Genomic DNA, 20,615 nt, shown 5'->3' with positions numbered 1-20,615 from the left:
CATCTGTGGAGGAACGTTTGTCTTGTTTGCAGGGAGTCTGGTGTGGCTGCAGGTTTTTGTACCAAACAAGCAAGATTGCCCCTGCCTAATCACTCAAGGAAACTGTTCAAGAGCTGTTCATGTGTGCTATTGCTTTATTGGAATGCCAGCCCGTCGTCGTACAAGCCTTTTAGCAAATTGGAAACACCTACTTAACAAGGTACAATTCAGTTTGTCAGGTCAGGTCTAACAACCACAAAGTTTTCCCAGGCATAAACTGACCCAGATGGGACTCGAACCCACAATCCTCAGCTCCGAAGGCTGATGCCTTATCCATTAGGCCACTGGGCCTACAGATCCTGAGTTCTTCCACCTGAAAAAAAAATCAACATTTTCCAACTATCTATATGATGATGGAAAGTGCTATCCACCAACCGCAAGAGTTCAGATCAAGCTCCGCTGGCTCTAATGTTCGGCTGTCATAAAAGACATTTCGTTCTTGGATCAAGTATATTACTTTGGAGTGGAGCTCCATTCAACAGTGTGGTAGATAAGCAGGACCAACAATGGGCACCCCGACATAACATACCAACTGTCGTATAGGTTTCGTTTTAAGCCCAAGAGAATGTAATGTAAGCCAATATAAACACACTTAGTCCATATTGGGAATATAACGTACCCCAAGACTCAGAGTTTATCTTGATAATTAAAGCTTGCAACACCCACAAACACGGTTCATGCGCCAGCCGGGAATCGAACCCAGGTCACAAGAATGGGAATCTTGCATGATACCACTACACCACTGGCGCAAGGATGCAGAGATTTTTGCTGACATGCCTTGTTCAAGGGTTGTCCAGAACTGCTGCTGTTGCTGATCTTGGGTTGTGTAGAGTGTAGCTTGAAATTAAATCTGTTGGTTTCTGATAAGCTTGATCGACAATCTTGGGAAAGCTGGCTTCTCATTTAGTATGACTCAATGTTTGGAATATGCAGGTAGATCTGTTGAAATCCTGCTCATGCACAACTGTGAGGTATGTGCAATCTATTTTGCGAGGAGTCTGGTGTGGCTGCAGGTTTTTGTTTCAAACAAGCAAGAGGCATATCAAGATTCCCAACGTTTAACGAGTCAAGCTATCTCTGCATCAGCTGTTCATGTTTGCTATTAATTGGAAGGCAAGCTCATAGTCACACCATCCCGTTGGCAGATGAGTTTGGAAAGCTCTGCTTAAAACAAGGTGGAACATAGTTCAGATCCAGCAAGTGCAAAGCTTTGTTGTCTTCACGTGCATAAACTATTACATGCATGTTGATCAAGCTTTTCAAGTTTCTGAAAAAAACTTGATCAACATCCTTGGGAAAGTGGGTTATTCAATAAGTATAACTCAGTTTTACAAATATGCAGGTAGATCTGTGGAAAGCTTGCCCAAACACATCTGTGGAGGAATGTTTGTCTTGTTTGCAGGGAGTCTGGTGTGGCTGCAGGTTTTTGTACCAAACAAGCAAGATTGCCCCTGCCTAATCACTCAAGAAAACTGTTCAAGAGCTGTTCATGTGTGCTATTGCTTTATTGGAATGCCAGCCCGTCGTCGTACAAGCCTTTTAGCAAATTGGAAACATCTACTTAACAAGGTACAATTCAGTTTGTCAGGTCAGGTCTAACAACCACAAAGTTTTCCCAGGCATAAATTGACCCAGATGGGACTCGAACCCACCATCCTCAGCTCCAAAGGCTGATGCCTTATCCATTAGGCCACTGGGCCTACAGATCCTGAGTTTTTCCACCTGAAAAAAAAATCTACATTTTCCAACTATCTATATGATGATGGAAAGTGCTATCCACCAACCACAAGAGTTCAGATCAAGCTCCGCTGGCTCTAATGTTCGGCTGTCATAAAAGACATTTCGCTCTTGGATCAAGTATGTTACTTTGGAATGGAGCTCCATTCAACAGTGTGGTAGATAAGCAGGACAAACAATGGGCACCCCGACATAACATACCAACTGTCGTATAGGTTTCGTTTTAAGCCCAAGAGAATGTAATGTAAGCCAATATAAACACACTTAGTCCATATTGGGAATATAACGTACCCCAAGACTCAGAATTTATCTTGATAATTAAAGCTTGCAACACCCACAAACACGGTTCATGCGCCAGCCGGGAATCGAACCCAGGTCACAAGAATGGGAATCTTGCATGATACCACTACACCACTGGCGCAAGGATGCAAATGTTTTTGATGACATGCCTTGTTCAAGGGTTGTCCAGAACTGCTGCTGTTGCTGATCTTGGGTTGTGTAGAGTGTAGCTTCAAATTAAATCTGTTGGTTTCTGATAAGCTTGATCGACAATCTTGGGAAAGCTGGCTTCTCATTTAGTATGACTCAATGTTTGGAATATGCAGGTAGATCTGTTGAAATCCTGCTCATGCACAACTGTGAGGTATGTGCAATCTATTTTGCGAGGAGTCTGGTGTGGCTGCAGGTTTTTGTTTCAAACAAGCAAGAGGCATATCAAGATTCCCAACGTTTAACGAGTCAAGCTATCTCTGCATCAGCTGTTCATGTTTGCTATTAATTGGAAGGCAAGCTCATAGTCACACCATCCCGTTGGCAGATGAGTTTGGAAAGCTCTGCTTAAAACAAGGTGGAACATAGTTCAGATCCAGCAAGTGCAAAGCTTTGTTGTCTTCACGTGCATAAACTATTACATGCATGTTGATCAAGCTTTTCAAGTTTCTGAAAAAAACTTGATCAACATCCTTGGGAAAGTGGGTTATTCAATAAGTATAACTCAGTTTTACAAATATGCCGGTAGATCTGTGGAAAGCTTGCCCAAACACATCTGTGGAGGAACGTTTGTCTTGTTTGCAGGGAGTCTGGTGTGGCTGCAGGTTTTTGTACCAAACAAGCAAGATTGCCCCTGCCTAATCACTCAAGAAAACTGTTCAAGAGCTGTTCATGTGTGCTATTGCTTTATTGGAATGCCAGCCCGTCGTCGTACAAGCCTTTTAGCAAATTGGAAACATCTACTTAACAAGGTACAATTCAGTTTGTCAGGTCAGGTCTAACAACCACAAAGTTTTCCCAGGCATAAATTGACCCAGATGGGACTCGAACCCACCATCCTCAGCTCCAAAGGCTGATGCCTTATCCATTAGGCCACTGGGCCTACAGATCCTGAGTTTTTCCACCTGAAAAAAAAATCTACATTTTCCAACTATCTATATGATGATGGAAAGTGCTATCCACCAACCACAAGAGTTCAGATCAAGCTCCGCTGGCTCTAATGTTCGGCTGTCATAAAAGACATTTCGCTCTTGGATCAAGTATATTACTTTGGAATGGAGCTCCATTCAACAGTGTGGTAGATAAGCAGGACAAACAATGGGCACCCCGACATAACATACCAACTGTCGTATAGGTTTCGTTTTAAGCCCAAGAGAATGTAATGTAAGCCAATATAAACACACTTAGTCCATATTGGGAATATAACGTACCCCAAGACTCAGAATTTATCTTGATAATTAAAGCTTGCAACACCCACAAACACGGTTCATGCGCCAGCCGGGAATCGAACCCAGGTCACAAGAATGGGAATCTTGCATGATACCACTACACCACTGGCGCAAGGATGCAGACGTTTTTGATGACATGCCTTGTTCAAGGGTTGTCCAGAACTGCTGCTGTTGCTGATCTTGGGTTGTGTAGAGTGTAGCTTCAAATTAAATCTGTTGGTTTCTGATAAGCTTGATCGACAATCTTGGGAAAGCTGGCTTCTCATTTAGTATGACTCAATGTTTGGAATATGCAGGTAGATCTGTTGAAATCCTGCTCATGCACAACTGTGAGGTATGTGCAATCTATTTTGCGAGGAGTCTGGTGTGGCTGCAGGTTTTTGTTTCAAACAAGCAAGAGGCATATCAAGATTCCCAACGTTTAACGAGTCAAGCTATCTCTGCATCAGCTGTTCATGTTTGCTATTAATTGGAAGGCAAGCTCATAGTCACACCATCCCGTTGGCAGATGAGCAGCTTAAAAAAGGTGGAACATAGTTCAGATCCAGCAAGTGCAAAGCTTTGTTGTCTTCACGTGCATAAACTATTACATGCATGTTGATCAAGCTTTTCAAGTTTCTGAAAAAAACTTGATCAACATCCTTGGGAAAGTGGGTTATTCAATAAGTATAACTCAGTTTTACAAATATGCCGGTAGATCTGTGGGAAGCTTGCCCAAACACATCTGTGGAGGAACGTTTGTCTTGTTTGCAGGGAGTCTGGTGTGGCTGCAGGTTTTTGTACCAAACAAGCAAGACTGCCCCTGCCTAATCACTCAAGGAAACTGTTCAAGAGCTGTTCATGTGTGCTATTGCTTTATTGGAATGCCAGCCCGTCGTCGTACAAGCCTTTTAGCAAATTGGAAACATCTACTTAACAAGGTACAATTCAGTTTGTCAGGTCAGGTCTAACAACCACAAAGTTTTCCCAGGCATAAACTGACACAGATGGGACTCGAACCCACAATCCTCAGCTCCGAAGGCTGATGCCTTATCCATTAGGCCACTGGGCCTACACATGCTGAGTTTTTCCACCTGAAAAAAAAATCTACATTTTCCAACTATCTATATGATGATGGAAAGTGCTATCCACCAACCGCAAGAGTTCAGATCAAGCTCCGCTGGCTCTAATGTTCGGCTGTCATAAAAGACATTTCGTTCTTGGATCAAGTATATTACTTTGGAGTGGAGCTCCATTCAACAGTGTGGTAGATAAGCAGGACAAACAATGGGCACCCCGACATAACATACCAACTGTCGTATAGGTTTCGTTTTAAGCCCAAGAGAATGTAATGTAAGCTAACGTAAATGCACTTAGTCCATAGGGAATATAACATATCCATAGACTCAGAGTTTATCTTGATAATTAAAGCTTACAACACCGTTCATGCGCCAGCCGGGAATCGAACCCAGGTCACAAGAATGGGAATCTTGCATGATACCACTACACCACTGGCGCAAGGATGCAGATGTTTTTGATGACATGCCTTGTTCAAGGGTTGTCCAGAACTGCTGCTGTTGCTGATCTTGGGTTGTGTAGAGTGTAGCTTCAAATTAAATCTGTTGGTTTCTGATAAGCTTGATCGACAATCTTGGGAAAGCTGGCTTCTCATTTAGTATGACTCAATGTTTGGAATATGCAGGTAGATCTGTTGAAATCCTGCTCATGCACAACTGTGAGGTATGTGCAATCTATTTTGCGAGGAGTCTGGTGTGGCTGCAGGTTTTTGTTTCAAACAAGCAAGAGGCATATCAAGATTCCCAACGTTTAACGAGTCAAGCTATCTCTGCATCAGCTGTTCATGTTTGCTATTAATTGGAAGGCAAGCTCATAGTCACACCATCCCGTTGGCAGATGAGTTTGGAAAGCTCTGCTTAAAACAAGGTGGAACATAGTTCAGATCCAGCAAGTGCAAAGCTTTGTTGTCTTCACGTGCATAAACTATTACATGCATGTTGATCAACATCCTTGGGAAAGTGGGATATTCAATAAGTATAACTCAGTTTTACAAATATGCAGGTAGATCTGTGGGAAGCTTGCCCAAACACATCTGTGGAGGAACGTTTGTCTTGTTTGCAGGGAGTCTGGTGTGGCTGCAGGTTTTTGTACCAAACAAGCAAGACTGCCCCTGCCTAATCACTCAAGGAAACTGTTCAAGAGCTGTTCATGTGTGCTATTGCTTTATTGGAATGCGAGCCCGTCGTCGTACAAGCCTTTTAGCAAATTGGAAACACCTACTTAACAAGGTACAGTTCAGTTTGTCAAGTCAGTTCTAACAACCACAAAGTTTTCCCAGGCATAAACTGACCCAGATGGGACTCGAACCCACAATCCTCAGCTCCGAAGGCTGATGCCTTATCCATTAGGCCACTGGGCCTACAGATCCTGAGTTTTTCCACCTGAAAAAAAAATCTACATTTTCCAACTATCTATATGATGATGGAAAGTGCTATCCACCAACCGCAAGAGTTCAGATCAAGCTCCGCTGGCTCTAATGTTCGGCTGTCATAAAAGACATTTCGTTCTTGGATCAAGTATATTACTTTGGAGTGGAGCTCCATTCAACAGTGTGGTAGATAAGCAGGACAAACAATGGGCACCCCGACATAACATACCAACTGTCGTATAGGTTTCGTTTTAAGCCCAAGAGAATGTAATGTAAGCTAACGTAAATGCACTTAGTCCATAGGGAATATAACATATCCATAGACTCAGAGTTTATCTTGATAATTAAAGCTTGCAACACCGTTCATGCACCAGCCGGGAATCGAACCCAGGTCACAAGAATGGGAATCTTGCATGATACCACTACACCACTGGCGCAAGGATGCAGATGTTTTTGATGACATGCCTTGTTCAAGGGTTGTCCAGAACTGCTGCTGTTGCTGATCTTGGGTTGTGTAGAGTGTAGCTTCAAATTAAATCTGTTGGTTTCTGATAAGCTTGATCGACAATCTTGGGAAAGCTGGCTTCTCATTTAGTATGACTCAATGTTTGGAATATGCAGGTAGATCTGTTGAAATCCTGCTCATGCACAACTGTGAGGTATGTGCAATCTATTTTGCGAGGAGTCTGGTGTGGCTGCAGGTTTTTGTTTCAAACAAGCAAGAGGCATATCAAGATTCCCAACGTTTAACGAGTCAAGCTATCTCTGCATCAGCTGTTCATGTTTGCTATTAATTGGAAGGCAAGCTCATAGTCACACCATCCCGTTGGCAGATGAGTTTGGAAAGCTCTGCTTAAAACAAGGTGGAACATAGTTCAGATCCAGCAAGTGCAAAGCTTTGTTGTCTTCACGTGCATAAACTATTACATGCATGTTGATCAAGCTTTTCAAGTTTCTGAAAAAAACTTGATCAACATCCTTGGGAAAGTGGGTTATTCAATAAGTATAACTCAGTTTTACAAATATGCAGGTAGATCTGTGGAAAGCTTGCCCAAACACATCTGTGGAGGAATGTTTGTCTTGTTTGCAGGGAGTCTGGTGTGGCTGCAGGTTTTTGTACCAAACAAGCAAGACTGCCCCTGCCTAATCACTCAAGGAAACTGTTCAAGAGCTGTTCATGTGTGCTATTGCTTTATTGGAATGCGAGCCCGTCGTCGTACAAGCCTTTTAGCAAATTGGAAACACCTACTTAACTAAGATACAATTAAGTCCTCAGGTATCACTTACCATTTTGCTGCAGTCAAAAAGGAGATGAACCTCGTCCCACATTCGTCGCCATTGTAGAAAATCTTTGATCTTGGCATGGAAGAGATTCAGGAGACCTGGGTTTGTATAAATAATGTTGGTTTATTCAAAGAAAAAATGAACTTTTTATCAAAGGCAATACATCTTAAGACATCTCAAAGTGTCTGGCTCTTGAGCTAATTCTGCTGTCTCTTGTTTTCTAGGCTCCCTGGTGGATTTCTGTACGTTGTGTCTAACAGCTCTGAGAAAACAAGACTGGTGTGATAACAATGGCATTGGTTACGTAAACAGCTGCATTGCTTTCTGGGAGAGACTTTGCCTCTTTAATTTCGACCATTCTCCTCTTTCTGTGCTGGTCTAATTGTAAAGCTTCTATAGCTATGAAAGGAGAAAAGTGCCTCAACTGGATAGGAATATATGAAGTAATAGAAATTAAATAAATGTCCAGAACTTTACGCTGTCTATTGTGGAAAAAGTCACAGGTGAGTCAGAGATACTGTAAATGCTCACTTTACCTGATCTGATCATTTGGCCATATCTTCTCGTCCACATCATACCTAATGTCCTCTTATACACATACAAATAAGCATATGCGTGTGCTGGACCCATAATGGAGCATCCATTTTGACGAGAATAACTCCTGAAGTTTATAGATGTTTATAGATGATACAGATGATCAGCACCTGGGCTGGACTTCAGCTCGGATGCAAACCTGTTTACATTCAATCAGCAGTTTGTGTCTATAACAATTATAATTACTATCATTTCATAACCTTTACAATTTTTTACCATTTCACAATGTTCCTAGTATAAAATTGATCCGTCCCAAGTTTTTGGAACGAGTTGCAGCCATCAGTTTAAGAAAAAGAATACATTTAGAACAAAGAATAAAGCTGGTAACTTTAAACATTTAGTATCTTGAGTTTGTGTTGTTTTTGTTTAGATACAGAACCGAGTGGATTTACAAATCACTGCTTTTTGCTTTGTATTTGCTCATACTGTCCAACTTTCTTCAAATTGAGGTCTGTAAATGTTTTTGTTTAAAGTTACTGTACAATGTGTGTGTTTGTGTGTGAGTTTCAGCAGGTGAGGTTCTGGTGGATGTGTTTGAGTGTCCACTGTCCATCAGCAGGAGGATGATTTCCACTGAGGAAGTCGGAGAGTGAAAAGATTCTGCAGCTCAATAATCTGTCCTCATCTGCCAGACCCCACAGACAGCAGACCCCCACAGCCTTCCTCATCACGACTTCCAGACTGGACAAGGTAAACACACACGCATGCACATATCAGAACTGCACAATATGGCTGAAACACTAGTATTTTGTTATATTTCTGCATATTGAAATTGTGAAATGTCCTTGTGAACCAGTAGTTGTTAGAAAAACCTGCATTTTTGTGAGCAAAATAATTTAGTTGTGAATAATAACAAGAACACCGTGATTCCTCAAAACACCAACAGATACTTTTCTGGAACTGTGATTGGTGAAGATGCACACAGCACACAGTAAAACACACTGTGATTGGTTAGAAGACTCATTTACATGTGCAGCCTTCTGTGAGACCTAGATGGCTGATGACGTCATTCTATAAATAGAGAAGTGAGACCACTTGAGTACCATACTGGTTGTCTCTCTCCACGCTGTAGGATTATTGTTTGTCTATGGACGTAGTGTAAGCATATTCACAGAAACAGCAGATACAACAGAAATACTGAGCTGTACGCACTCCTGCGGTCTGCTCACATTGTGGCGTCTCCATGATGAGCACAGTACAATCCCAACATAACAACTGCAGCACTCGTACATTCATTTACTTGCCCAGCATTAAGATACACAGAAATCCCTGAGCACAAGACCTTTCAATTGATATTAACCCTTTAACCTGTTAATTCAGACCTGTTATTCAGTAACTGCAGTCAGTTATTTGGTAAATGTTATGAAACTAATCTGTAAGTTATATAATGATGAGAGTGAAGAACTGAAGTTTGGACCTGCTGACATGTTTTAGGAGCTTTAACTGCCTGCACTAAGACAGAGCTTTGTGCTACTCGTTCACTCTCTCTCACTCTTTCTCTCTCAGCATGGAGTGGACTCTGATAGACCCCTGACCGACTCCCATACCAACATCGCTGGATCCAGCGGGCCCATCCCAGAAGTGCCCACCAGGACCCCTTTCCTCACCATGACAACCAAATGCATCCTTCAGACCTGAGATGCTACACAGTCATCCATCTGTTCATTAATTCTCTCCAGTTCATGTGTCCAGTGGAAATGACTGTACATCGCATATTGTTTTCTTTTGTTTAGCTGCTGTAGAAGGAAACATTGTCATCATCCTGTCCTTTTATATCTGCTGTTCTTTTGCTGTGGCGTCACATGATTGTATATTTTCTTACGTAATGATCATTTCAACAGAATGACATTGATTGTGGTCAGAGTTATTAAGACCAGCATTGCTTAAAATATATAATATCTACTTGTTTGCTTAAATTATTATGATTATAAATGTACGATTTTATTATTAGTGAAAACGTAGATGAACAAATAACCTGAATATGTGATGAGAGATTAAAGGCCCCTCTGCCCAAACCCTGCCATCATTTTTAAAATAATTAAAGAGACATAATATTAGAAGCGCAGGAGCTTATAGACCCACTGCACATCAACTGAGAATTTTTAAAAATTATGATGTTTGTTTATATGACATTACGAGTGATTTGAGTCCGAGTGCTGTAAATATTAATTGCAGGAAATATCTAAACAATAAATTAATTTGTTAGATGTTTTCACTCTCTAAAATTATTTAAGATGCATTTTAAAACTGCTGTTTAAACCTGTATCATTTCCCAGTGTGTGTACATATATATAATACTGAGTAAAGAGGATATGGTTAATTACAGTAATACAGTGTTGTGTGTTATGTAGTCCTGTAGTAGTTTTAGTACTGCCTTTAATAATCGTGTGTACTACTTGACTATGGGAAAAGAGTGATTTGAGTATGAGTGCTGTACATATGAATTGTAGTAACTATCTGGCCCCACAGCTGTAGTACAGCGTCAACCAAGCAGCCAGCCCAGGCTGTGATGTCACGTCGATTAGATCCCCAGTCCAGAGAGCCCCGTAGCCACTGACCACATGTATGTATTTCTATGGGCCAGACTATTTATAGCTGCCGTTCTGCTCCGGTGACGTCATATTATGGTGTATTTGTGTGTTCTCTCCTGTTTCATTCGCTTAAGTTGCTTTTGGTTGGTTTTAAGTAATTATTGTTAAACATAAAACAAATGTTTACTAAATTATTTTATTTATTAAGGCGGACCACATAAATCATCAATTACCTTAACTTACACTATCTATCCTAAATCAATAGCCTTCACAGGCCCTGTGCTAACTAAGCTAAACCCAGCATGGACCAGCAGAGATCTGCATGTTGGAATATCAGCACTTTCTGCTTCAAACCATCCGCTCCAGTCATCTAGCACACTTTCCGTTACAGCACATTCAGCACACAAACACTTACAGAACCTCAAGCGCTCTCAGCACCATAATATAATATAATATAATATAATATAATGATTGCACAGCTGTCTGATGGTATTTAGTAGTGATTATAAAAACACAGTCCTGTAATATTCTGTGCCTGTTTTGTTCTTCTGGAATATCAGTTCTTATAAACTGAATGGATTCATAGTTTCACTCTGATTTGGATATTTATAATCTCTCTCTCTCTCTCTCTCTCTCTCTCTCTCTCTCTCTCTCTCTCTTTCTCTCTCTCTCTCTCTCTCTCTCTCTCTCTCTTTCTCTCTCTCTCTCTCTCTCTCACTCTCTAACAGGTATAATCTACTAAAACGGTTAACAATACAGTGTAATTTGACATTTAGCTGTTGATTCCTGAGTTGGGTTAAATACACACACACACACAGACACATACACACACAGACACATCACACACAAGCACACACACACAGCTGTTCTGAGGTCAGATTAGCTTCTGGCCCGGTTTCCATGGAGACCTGAGAGCACAGCGTTGAGACTCGGTGTGCAGTAATGAAGGAGACTCATTAATGTGGTCATTATAAGGAGGTAGTGGTGACCTCATAATTGGCGGCCCGTTGGCTGAATGGACAAGGTCAGTGTGCAGTGCGCCATAGAGCCGAGAGTATGGTTAAAATCTCAGACCCCTCTCAACAAAGGCTTGAGGACGGGAGCCTCTGAGAGCCGTGTCCTCTCCCTCAACAGGCTGCTGCTTTTATGGTTTTTTTTTATTTACAGCAGAAAATAAATCAACAAAAAGGTTATTGAAGGGGAAAGCCATCGTGTGTATGCGCAAATATACACACACTTCTTTAAGCCGCTTATCTGCAAATGGCATTTGAACTACGGGATGAAACCCGCGCAGACAAGCTCCACACAAAGAGGACCCCGATCGGGAATGGAACGCAAGACCTTCTGGCTGAGAGGCGTCAGCGAAACCCACAGCTCCACCGGGCCACCATAGGCACCTTGCTGGATTGATTTTCTGCTGTAAATGAAATGAGCATAAAAGCAGCAACCCGTTGGGGGAGAGGTCACGGCTCTCAGAGGCTCCCGTCCTCAAGCCTTTGTTGAGAGGGGTCTGAGATTTTAACCACACTCTCAGCTCTACGGCGCACTGCACGCTGACCTTGTCCATTCAGCCAACGGGCTTAGACAACTATTAAGTGTCCAAAATGGTTGTTTACTTATGCAGCAGTGCTTACTGGGAAATTCCAATGGAGTTCTGCCAGCATTCAACATCCAAGAGTCGATTAAACTCGGTTTAAACACTTTCCTAAACAAAGCACAAATTACTAAATTTACATTAAAGACTAAGAGTTGAAGAAATGCATTAGAATAATAAAGTGCTAAAAGTGCAAACGGCATAAAAATATAATTGATAATTAAAATGAAGTAAATAAAAGCAAAATAAAAGACATAAAAAGGAAATGTTCGTCATTGAAATGGGCCTAAAGGGGAAGTGCAGTAAGAAGACAGTAGAAATCTCAGAGCTCAATCACAGGCACATGAGAAGAGAAATAAAAAAAATAAAATAAAATAGCAATAATAATAATAATTTAAGATTAAAGATCCATTTATTTGGACCTTTAAAACATTTTGACTCTATTATAAAGGCTGAAACTGTAGTTTGGTCATTTTTAATGTCTCCAACAAAACAAACAGCCAAATTTTACGTCTGTTACACAGAGACTGACTGACATAGACAAAAACACATCACGCTCAGAGTTACTGGCATTTTGAGAAAATGTTTTGGTTTGTGTGAAGTTAGTTCATATCTGCCCTCTAGTGGACATAAACCTGCACAACTTCAGAATCTGAGCCAGTTCAGTCTGAATGCATAAAAGAGGAGAAAGTAAACAGGTAAACATTCTACATTTAATATAGTTGTCCAGTCAGTGCATCTGATCCTGTAAGCTGCTACTCATTTATTGATCCTCAGAAACAAACAAAAAGACAAACAAAAGAGTGACTAGCATTTGTGTCATTAACATGTCCAGAAAGTATCCAGACACTAATTGCTGATACAAGTGTTAGACTGAGCGCTCACAGCTTGTATAATCTCCATGGTAAGTCACTGACCAATAGAATGGGATGTTCTAGAGTAGCTGTACATGAGCCTAAGGTCACCATGGCCAGTGTTAAACATGGGCTAGAGGCTGTGGAGCAGTGGAACTGTGTTCTCTGGAGTGATGGAGCTCCATCCAGTACCTTTGGGATGAGTCTGTGATCCAGAACTGACCATCCAACATCAGTACCTGACCTGCTCTTGTGGCTGAATGCAATCAAATCCTCACTTGTAACAATCTGTCTGTCTATCTATATTGCTGCTGTCGGAACAAAACCTCATATTTTTGCTGTTTTTCAGTTTGTGTCATAGTTAATAAATGGCTGTTGTCCTTTAATTTGTGTGTAAATTTCATGATGAATGGACCAAAAGAAACAGCCCAAAATTACTTAGAAAAAAGTCTGGTTCCATTGACTTACATTAAAAAGTAATGTAGGTTTTTTCTTTCTCCTGTAAAAGTTGTTATTTCGGAGATACAAGGTTTTCTTCCAACAACAGGGATTTACATATTATATTATTGTGAATAGAACACAGTATAAATTTAGTTCATGTAGTCATGTTTTACATTCATGTGCTCCACTACAAAAACATTCAAAGTGCTCATCCTCAAGAACAAAAGTGTCAAAATGACCAGTGAATTCTGAGCTTAATTGCATGTCAGTTTCATTCATAGTGATGCAAGTGGTATAAAAACATCATCAAAGAGCTGCTTTAGACTCCACCAGCCTGCAGCTATTGTCTCTCATAATATATGTATGAAGAGCCATTAATAAACCTTTATATTTGTGCAGTTTTACGTTGCACTGTTTTGGCTTTTAACTTAAAAAGTTACTGGACAGCTTTAAACTTTTGAGTTATTTTAACCACAATCAATAAGTTGACAGGGAATAAAACACTTTTCCTAACCCTTGTGCCATGTTGATGTGTTTGTTATTCAGGGGTCTGATGGACTCACCACATTATAGTTATAAAACAGCCATAATAATTTGTATAGAAATATGAGGTGTTTAAATGTCACAAGTGTCCAGCGTAGGGTTCTCCTTTAGCAGCTGTAGCCAGTCAGCTGCCTGTCCATGTTGTCCACCCTCACACACACACTAACAGCAGGCCATGTAGGAGGAGAACAGAGTGAAGGACACAGCACCTCCACACTTTTACTCCCTGCAGGTTCACCCAACACCACATGTGTAATATAAATGTGTGGGGGGTGAACAGAGTGAAGACACTGAAAATGGGTTATTTTATATGTTCTTCACAGAAAATGAGCAAAGACCAAGAATCTGGGGTTGAAATGATAATAAATTGCATCATATTTTCTTTTGGTAAACACTGAAAATAGTCCCACATTGAAAATGGATACCAGACAAGGGTTAAATAATTATTTGAAGTTCAATTAACCCAAAATTTAAAGGTGGTCCAGTTACTTTTTGAAGCTAAAACTTTTTACTTTCATTTTTACTGTTAGTTTATGGTCTTCAGACTGCTTGTGCACAGAATGTGGATTTCTTGGCTTTGTTGGACCAAAACAAGCCTGTGGTCTGTGGCTCTAAGCCAGAGGCAGCTCTAAAGAATTTTACCAGGGGTGACAAAGGGTTGGCAGGCAGTTTAGGCAGGGTGGCTGTGTGAATGTGCGAGCCAGGCGGGGGAGGGGTGGGGGTGATTGGGGGCAGGGGGTGTTGGTTCCGCCATTTGGCAATGCTCCTCACTGTGAGAAAGTCTGAGCCGGGTCTGAACTCTCATCTCAAAACAGCTCAGATTACAGGCACAGACACCCACCCCACAGGGAGGTGGAAGCCAATGACATGGCAGGAATTTTGGACTGGAATCTGGGGTGGCCAATCAGATTTCATGAGAGGTGTACTCTCCACTCATGCCACCCCTTCAGAACCATGCATTTTCCAAGTATAAAGATGGTCTGCAATCCTTTCCACCCTCTTAAGATGCCCATCCATGTAGTCCACTTTAATGTTGCCCAACTTCAAAACCTTTTTCTCGATTTTGTCCGTGTTACAGTATCCCTCTGTTTCAAAGCTGACAATCGAGCGCAGCAGTGAGTCGCTCAGTTCCACTGTCCGCTTTGTGCCGTCAGACAGTTCGATGGTTATTTCAGCCGAGCATGTGCACTGCAGTTTGGCACACTTCCAGCTGTGCTTGCAATTTGTGCACTTGACACTGAAGGCTTTGGCTTTAAAGTGGCGAATTGCAGAGCTGCATTCATAACAGTGGTAGTCAGCGGTCACTCGAGTCCCTGTGATCTCTCCGATAAGGCTGGACAGAACATGTTCACACTCTCCGTCCTCCTCGGTCTCTTCTTCCAGGCCCAGCAGGTCTAGCTGATGGTTGACATCATCAGGAATCAACCTGCTACATGTGACTTTTGCTTCGCGTGCATAATGCAGACCTTTTTTTCTGTTTTGATAGAAAGTCATCTGAGGTTTTCTCTTGACCTTTTCAGGAGATCTAAGACCACTGAAAGACAAAAAAAGAAAAATACTTTCGCCTATAAATAAAAGAAAGGCTTGCCAAACACAGTAACCAGCTGCCTTTTATCTCTTTATCTTTTTGTCATGTTTCATTTTCAGTCGCCCTTTACATGGTGCCAGAGTTTCATGATAAATAGACCAATAATGAACCAGATTGACTTCAAATAGAAGTTTGTTTTATGTGTTTCTTTTAAAATGCAAGAAAGATTTTTTCCTTCTCCTTTAAAGTTTTTTTTTTTTGGAGGTACAAGCTTTTGTACCAATAGCGAACAAAGCGTTTCACTTCTACTGACTAGAATTTATAAATAAAGTAAAATGATGTTTGACTGAATCTAAACCAGCTGCCAGTTTATATTGCTGCTGTGGGAAGAACACCTCCTATCTCCATTTTTGCCATTTTTCGGTTTTTGGTATTATTTGAAAATCTTTGTTGCCCTTTATATTGTGTGTAAATTTCATGAAGAATGGACCAAAAGAAACGGCCCAAAATGACTTGGAAACACCTCTGGTTCCACTGACTTGCATTTGAAATAAAGTAGGTTTTTTTCTTCTCCCGTAAAGTTACCATTTTGGAGATACAAGGTTTTCTTCTAACAACAGTGATATGTATGTAACTTCAACTCAGTGTAGCTTCATTCAGTCTACACGGTAACAAACTTACGGTTTTGAGCAGATGTCCTTGTCGGCCTCCTGTTTTAACAGAAAGAAAACACAGATATTGCTTTTCTATGCTGTATTTGTATTGATGGGATAGTCTAGTAAAGTGCAGCACAGTCTTACCTGAGTTAAAGCTTTGTCCTCACTGATGACAGGCAGGGATCCCTGTGTCACTGCAACTGAAGACAAATGGAATAGAATTAAAACTTTATAAAAATAAAGCAATGGAATGTGTCAAACAATGATCAGTCATAATTTTACTGTTATCTGTTCATGTAATGACATATGAGCATAAATAAAATGACCACACTAGTCGTGTGCTTAAATAAACACCTTTTGTCCTGATTACACGTAACTGTGTTTCTACATTATATTATTGGGTGTCCTTGTCTCTGAGCATCTATCCTGGTCGGCCAACACTTTAGCAACTGTTAAGAGAGCACGGCAGAGACTGAGAGCACATTATTGCACTGTATCTCAGTATGGTTTGCAGGCTGCTCTGCTGCAGACAAGAAGGCATTGTAGAGGGTGGTGAAAACAGCAGGGAAAATCACTGACCCCTGCCCTCCCTCGAGGGTATCACCACCTCACACTACCTTAGCAGAGCAGTGAATATTATCAAACACTCCACACACCCTGGTCACCACCATTTCGTCGAGTTACAGGCTGGCCAAAATACACACCTCTAGACTCCAGACAGCTTCTTTCCCAGGGCCACTGGCACATTAATCACACAAAAACACTGGACTCTTTTCTTTCACATGACCCATATAGGTAAAATCTACACTTCATCTAACTGCGTGCAATGCAACATTACTGTATAGTCCTTTGTCTTCTAGAATGTTTTGTGTTATTTTGAATGTTGTGTTTTGTTAATTTAGTGCCTTCTTCTTGAATGTTTTGTGCTTTATTGAATATCCTGTGTTTTTATCTGGTACTTTTAAGTCCACTGTAAGCAGAGCTTACAATGACAAAGTCATTCAATTCAATTCTATTTAATATGATTCAATATGATGGGGCATTAGGTCCAACTCACCGTGGTTCTTACCAAAATAGTTGGAGATGTTCACGTCTCCTGACACAGCATTGCTACAGAATGCTGGAGCACTGATAAGACCTCCACCAACAGCTGAAAGGTTCGCACTCAGAGTGGAGGGAGAGCACTGTGTTAACAGTCCCCCTGCTGAACATAAAGAGAAGAAAAATCAGCACAATCCAGCAAGAAGGCCCTGAATTCAAGCAGGACTTAGAAGTGTGCAGTGAATGACGACAAATGAGGTGCTTTGTTTCTTACTGGACTGATGTTCTGCTCTCGGTTCAGGATCGTCTTTCTCCACATGAGCAGACGAGACTGCAAGAAAATCAGAAACGAGTTCAAATTGATATTAAGAGGGAATTCGTCAGGTATGACACAGAAGTGTATTGTGCCTGCAGGCCAGTGTGGATGGTTGGTTTATTTCTGTTCATTTCATATTTTATAGCAAACATTATCTTTTATTCACACCAAATGACAGAAAAGTGCAATACGTGATTAATAGTGATACTAATAAATATTGTTATTACCATCAATTATGCACATACTATACATTATACAGCTAACACACCTATTATTACCACCACCACCACCATTACCACTACTAATACTAATACTAATAATAATAATAATTTAGTTATCATTATAAATATTGTGGTATAATTGAATATATCATGATTAAAACCAATTATTAACTACTAATAATGTTACTAATAACTAATTTCCTCACAAATAATATATATCAATTGATGAATAGATGAATCAACTACTACTACTACTACTACTACTAATAATAATAATAATAATAATAATAATAAATATTATGGTGAACATATCGTGATTAAAACCATTATTAACTACTTTTAATGTAATGTAACTAATAACTAATTTCCTTACAAATTATATATATATATATATATATATATATATATATATATATATATATATATATAATCAGTTTTATTATTAATAGCACTAATGCATCTACTACTACTACTACTAATAATAATAATAATAATAATAATAATAATAATAATTGGTATTATTATTAATATTGTGGTTTAATTAAATATATCATTATTAAAACAATTATAAACTACTAATAATGTTATTAATAATTAATTTCCTCACAAATAATATCAATTGTATTATTAACAGTACTGATGCATCAACTACTACTACTAATATTAATAATAATAATAATACTAATAATAATAATAATAATAAAAATAATAATAATAATAATAATAATAATAACAATAATAATAGTAGTAGGTTTGTATTTGCATATTCATTGCAGTAAGTACAGCTGTAAATCTCACCTTCATGTCCATCATTTTCACTCGGTGCTGAGTTTGATCGTCTTTTGCTCTTAGATATTTTGCCCATGATCAGTCAGTCAGTCTCTCCTCCACATGCAGGAGCCTAAATATAATAAGACGTATGAAATGCATATGCATTGAATCAGGCTTTAAAGTGTACTTGCAGTCAGCAGATGCTGTCACCTTGAGGAACTCCCTCCTCATCAGAACCACAAAACCACTGTTTCTGAGAGATTAATGTTCAACTGCTCAAAATACCAGCTCCAGATTTGACACATTTCAGCACTCCTGACCTTAAAACAGGAGGTGACGTAAAGTGCGAAATCGAAAAACAGTTTCGGTTTCTGTGCATGCAGGTAGCTGTTCACTGCGTCATTATTGACTCACACAAACTGCACATTTCACCAGGTATCACAATCACACCAAATCTTGCTTTGTTTTTTCAAGAATCTTCAAAAAAGTGTCAACAAAAAATGACTTTTATAGTTCTATCCAAAACTACATACCACATCATAGGCCAAAAACTGTACACCACTATTAGAAATACTCTCATTAGTATAGTATGTATAGAGTGGGACTATGTGGTTTTGGATGCAGCCTATGAGATTCTAAATGAGCAAAAGTGTGGGTGCCTGAGTTGTTATGTTGTGGGTAAATACCCCCCTAGCCCACAGTTCCCCAGTTCAGCCCTGCGCTGCACAGAGTTGTGGTTTCCTGCTCTTGTGTACCTGGATTAGTATCTGTGCTCATTGGTACATCTGCACATCAAGGCAGTTTCACTGAGCCAGTATAGAGCCATTTCTCACAGCCTCACGTAAGGAATATAAGCAACATTATAGATGCAATGACATTATTTAGGCCATTGTTTCCCAGTCCTGCTTATGAAGTCCCCCAGTACAGCACACGCTAGTCTGGCTGGTTTGGTGTTTCCAGCAGCTCCCCAGGCCTGTAGGAACTGCACACGTTCAGGTTTTCCTGCAAATGAGTCACATCAGCAGCTGCATCTGGTAAAAATAAGTGAAAATAAATGTACCCATCATCTACATGGAGCACAAATAAATATTATGTTTTTTGCAATATTTAGTGTCCGATTTCTATTTATTTGCTGAGTTGAAATTTTGAAATAAATAGACCATTTTTTGCACAAACAACTTTTTATGTTTTTTCCCACTTCTCTCTCCCAGGCTGAGAACTGATTATATATCTCTATTGATCAGCACACATCCAATGCATGAAGATGATGATCTACACCAGAAACATCATTATGTAATATCTATAAGCTAAACATGTTTTGCTTTTTGCTGAGCTGTCAGCTTGCACCACACTGATGATACATTTCACCATGACGTAAGGCAACCCAGGTTAGGAAACCAGGTTATTGAGCAGTTTTCCAGAGCTCAAAACAGATGACATTTAAAGCAAATTTACTTGATATGTCAATATATCGATGTCTGAAAAACAAGGATGGCACCCAGTGTTTGCTAATGACAAATAACTGCTGTCCATCCACACGTCCCATGAGTTCCTACAACACAAATTACATACAAGCTGTAAATCACATACCTGGGAGAACAGCTTGATGCTCCATAGACAGTTCTGGAAGAACGTTTACTCACAGAATGCTGGGTATGCAAATGAGGTGCACCGCAATTGGCTGTAGCAGGGAATTAACCCCAGTCCTGAGTATTTTCAAATGATAATACTTTAATTAACTCTCATATTCAAACAAATCAATTTACTCTGGAACGAAAAGAAGAATAGAGCCTAACAAACTATCAGTTTCTGTGCTGATAGATTCTGGATGGACCACTGAGGTTCTAAAAGTTATTCAGTACTTTAGGTTGTGTTTTGAGCTGCAGCTTTTGTACTGCTCAAGTTGTTTTTGTTGATACTTCTACTTTCTCTGCAGTCAGTATTTCAATGTAACAATACTTTTACTGAAAGTTGGGTTTAGGATGCTCTATTATGCAAATGAATACAGCATTTTCAGTGTTATTTTGGCTCTCATCGCTTGCTTCCGTCCACTGCTGCTCCCATAATCCCACTGCCTTTTTATGGCCTAAACCAACAATTTACCATAAAGTGGGTCGATATGTGATTTTCAGGTAATAACGAGTATGTAACTTAACACAAAACACATCCACAAGTCCAGTACAACACTAATGCCAAGCTTATCACTAGTGAACAAGTGCACTACTGGAGACACAGTTCAGGAGTTTAGTAACACTGAGATCAATAACTGAGTGATCACAGCGGTTTATCAGTCTACTCAGTTTTTAGCAGGAACTTCAGTGT

General features: G+C 40.0%; 10 non-coding genes across 10 annotated transcripts; all 10 read right to left on the bottom strand.

Moving 5' to 3' along the window:
- Positions 1-257: 257 nt before the first annotated feature.
- trnar-ucg lies at positions 258-330 on the bottom strand. The gene has a single exon. It is a non-coding gene; the product is annotated as a tRNA-Arg (tRNA).
- A 387-nt stretch (positions 331-717) lies between these two features.
- trnag-ccc lies at positions 718-788 on the bottom strand. Its single transcript has one exon. It is a non-coding gene; the product is annotated as a tRNA-Gly (tRNA).
- An 878-nt stretch (positions 789-1,666) lies between these two features.
- On the bottom strand, positions 1,667-1,739 carry trnaq-uug. Its single transcript has one exon. It is a non-coding gene; the product is annotated as a tRNA-Gln (tRNA).
- A 387-nt stretch (positions 1,740-2,126) lies between these two features.
- trnag-ccc lies at positions 2,127-2,197 on the bottom strand. Its single transcript has one exon. It is a non-coding gene; the product is annotated as a tRNA-Gly (tRNA).
- An 878-nt stretch (positions 2,198-3,075) lies between these two features.
- On the bottom strand, positions 3,076-3,148 carry trnaq-uug. Its single transcript has one exon. It is a non-coding gene; the product is annotated as a tRNA-Gln (tRNA).
- Positions 3,149-3,535: 387 nt separating this feature from the next.
- On the bottom strand, positions 3,536-3,606 carry trnag-ccc. The gene has a single exon. It is a non-coding gene; the product is annotated as a tRNA-Gly (tRNA).
- Positions 3,607-4,472: 866 nt separating this feature from the next.
- On the bottom strand, positions 4,473-4,545 carry trnar-ucg. Its single transcript has one exon. It is a non-coding gene; the product is annotated as a tRNA-Arg (tRNA).
- A 375-nt stretch (positions 4,546-4,920) lies between these two features.
- trnag-ccc lies at positions 4,921-4,991 on the bottom strand. The gene has a single exon. It is a non-coding gene; the product is annotated as a tRNA-Gly (tRNA).
- An 846-nt stretch (positions 4,992-5,837) lies between these two features.
- Positions 5,838-5,910, bottom strand: trnar-ucg. The gene has a single exon. It is a non-coding gene; the product is annotated as a tRNA-Arg (tRNA).
- Positions 5,911-6,285: 375 nt separating this feature from the next.
- trnag-ccc lies at positions 6,286-6,356 on the bottom strand. Its single transcript has one exon. It is a non-coding gene; the product is annotated as a tRNA-Gly (tRNA).
- Positions 6,357-20,615: the final 14,259 nt, after the last annotated feature.

Source organism: Colossoma macropomum, unplaced genomic scaffold, assembly GCF_904425465.1.
Source record: "Colossoma macropomum unplaced genomic scaffold, Colossoma_macropomum, whole genome shotgun sequence".
NCBI classification, from domain to species: domain Eukaryota; kingdom Metazoa; phylum Chordata; class Actinopteri; order Characiformes; family Serrasalmidae; genus Colossoma; species Colossoma macropomum.
This window is presented reverse-complemented; position numbering and strand designations above follow the sequence as displayed.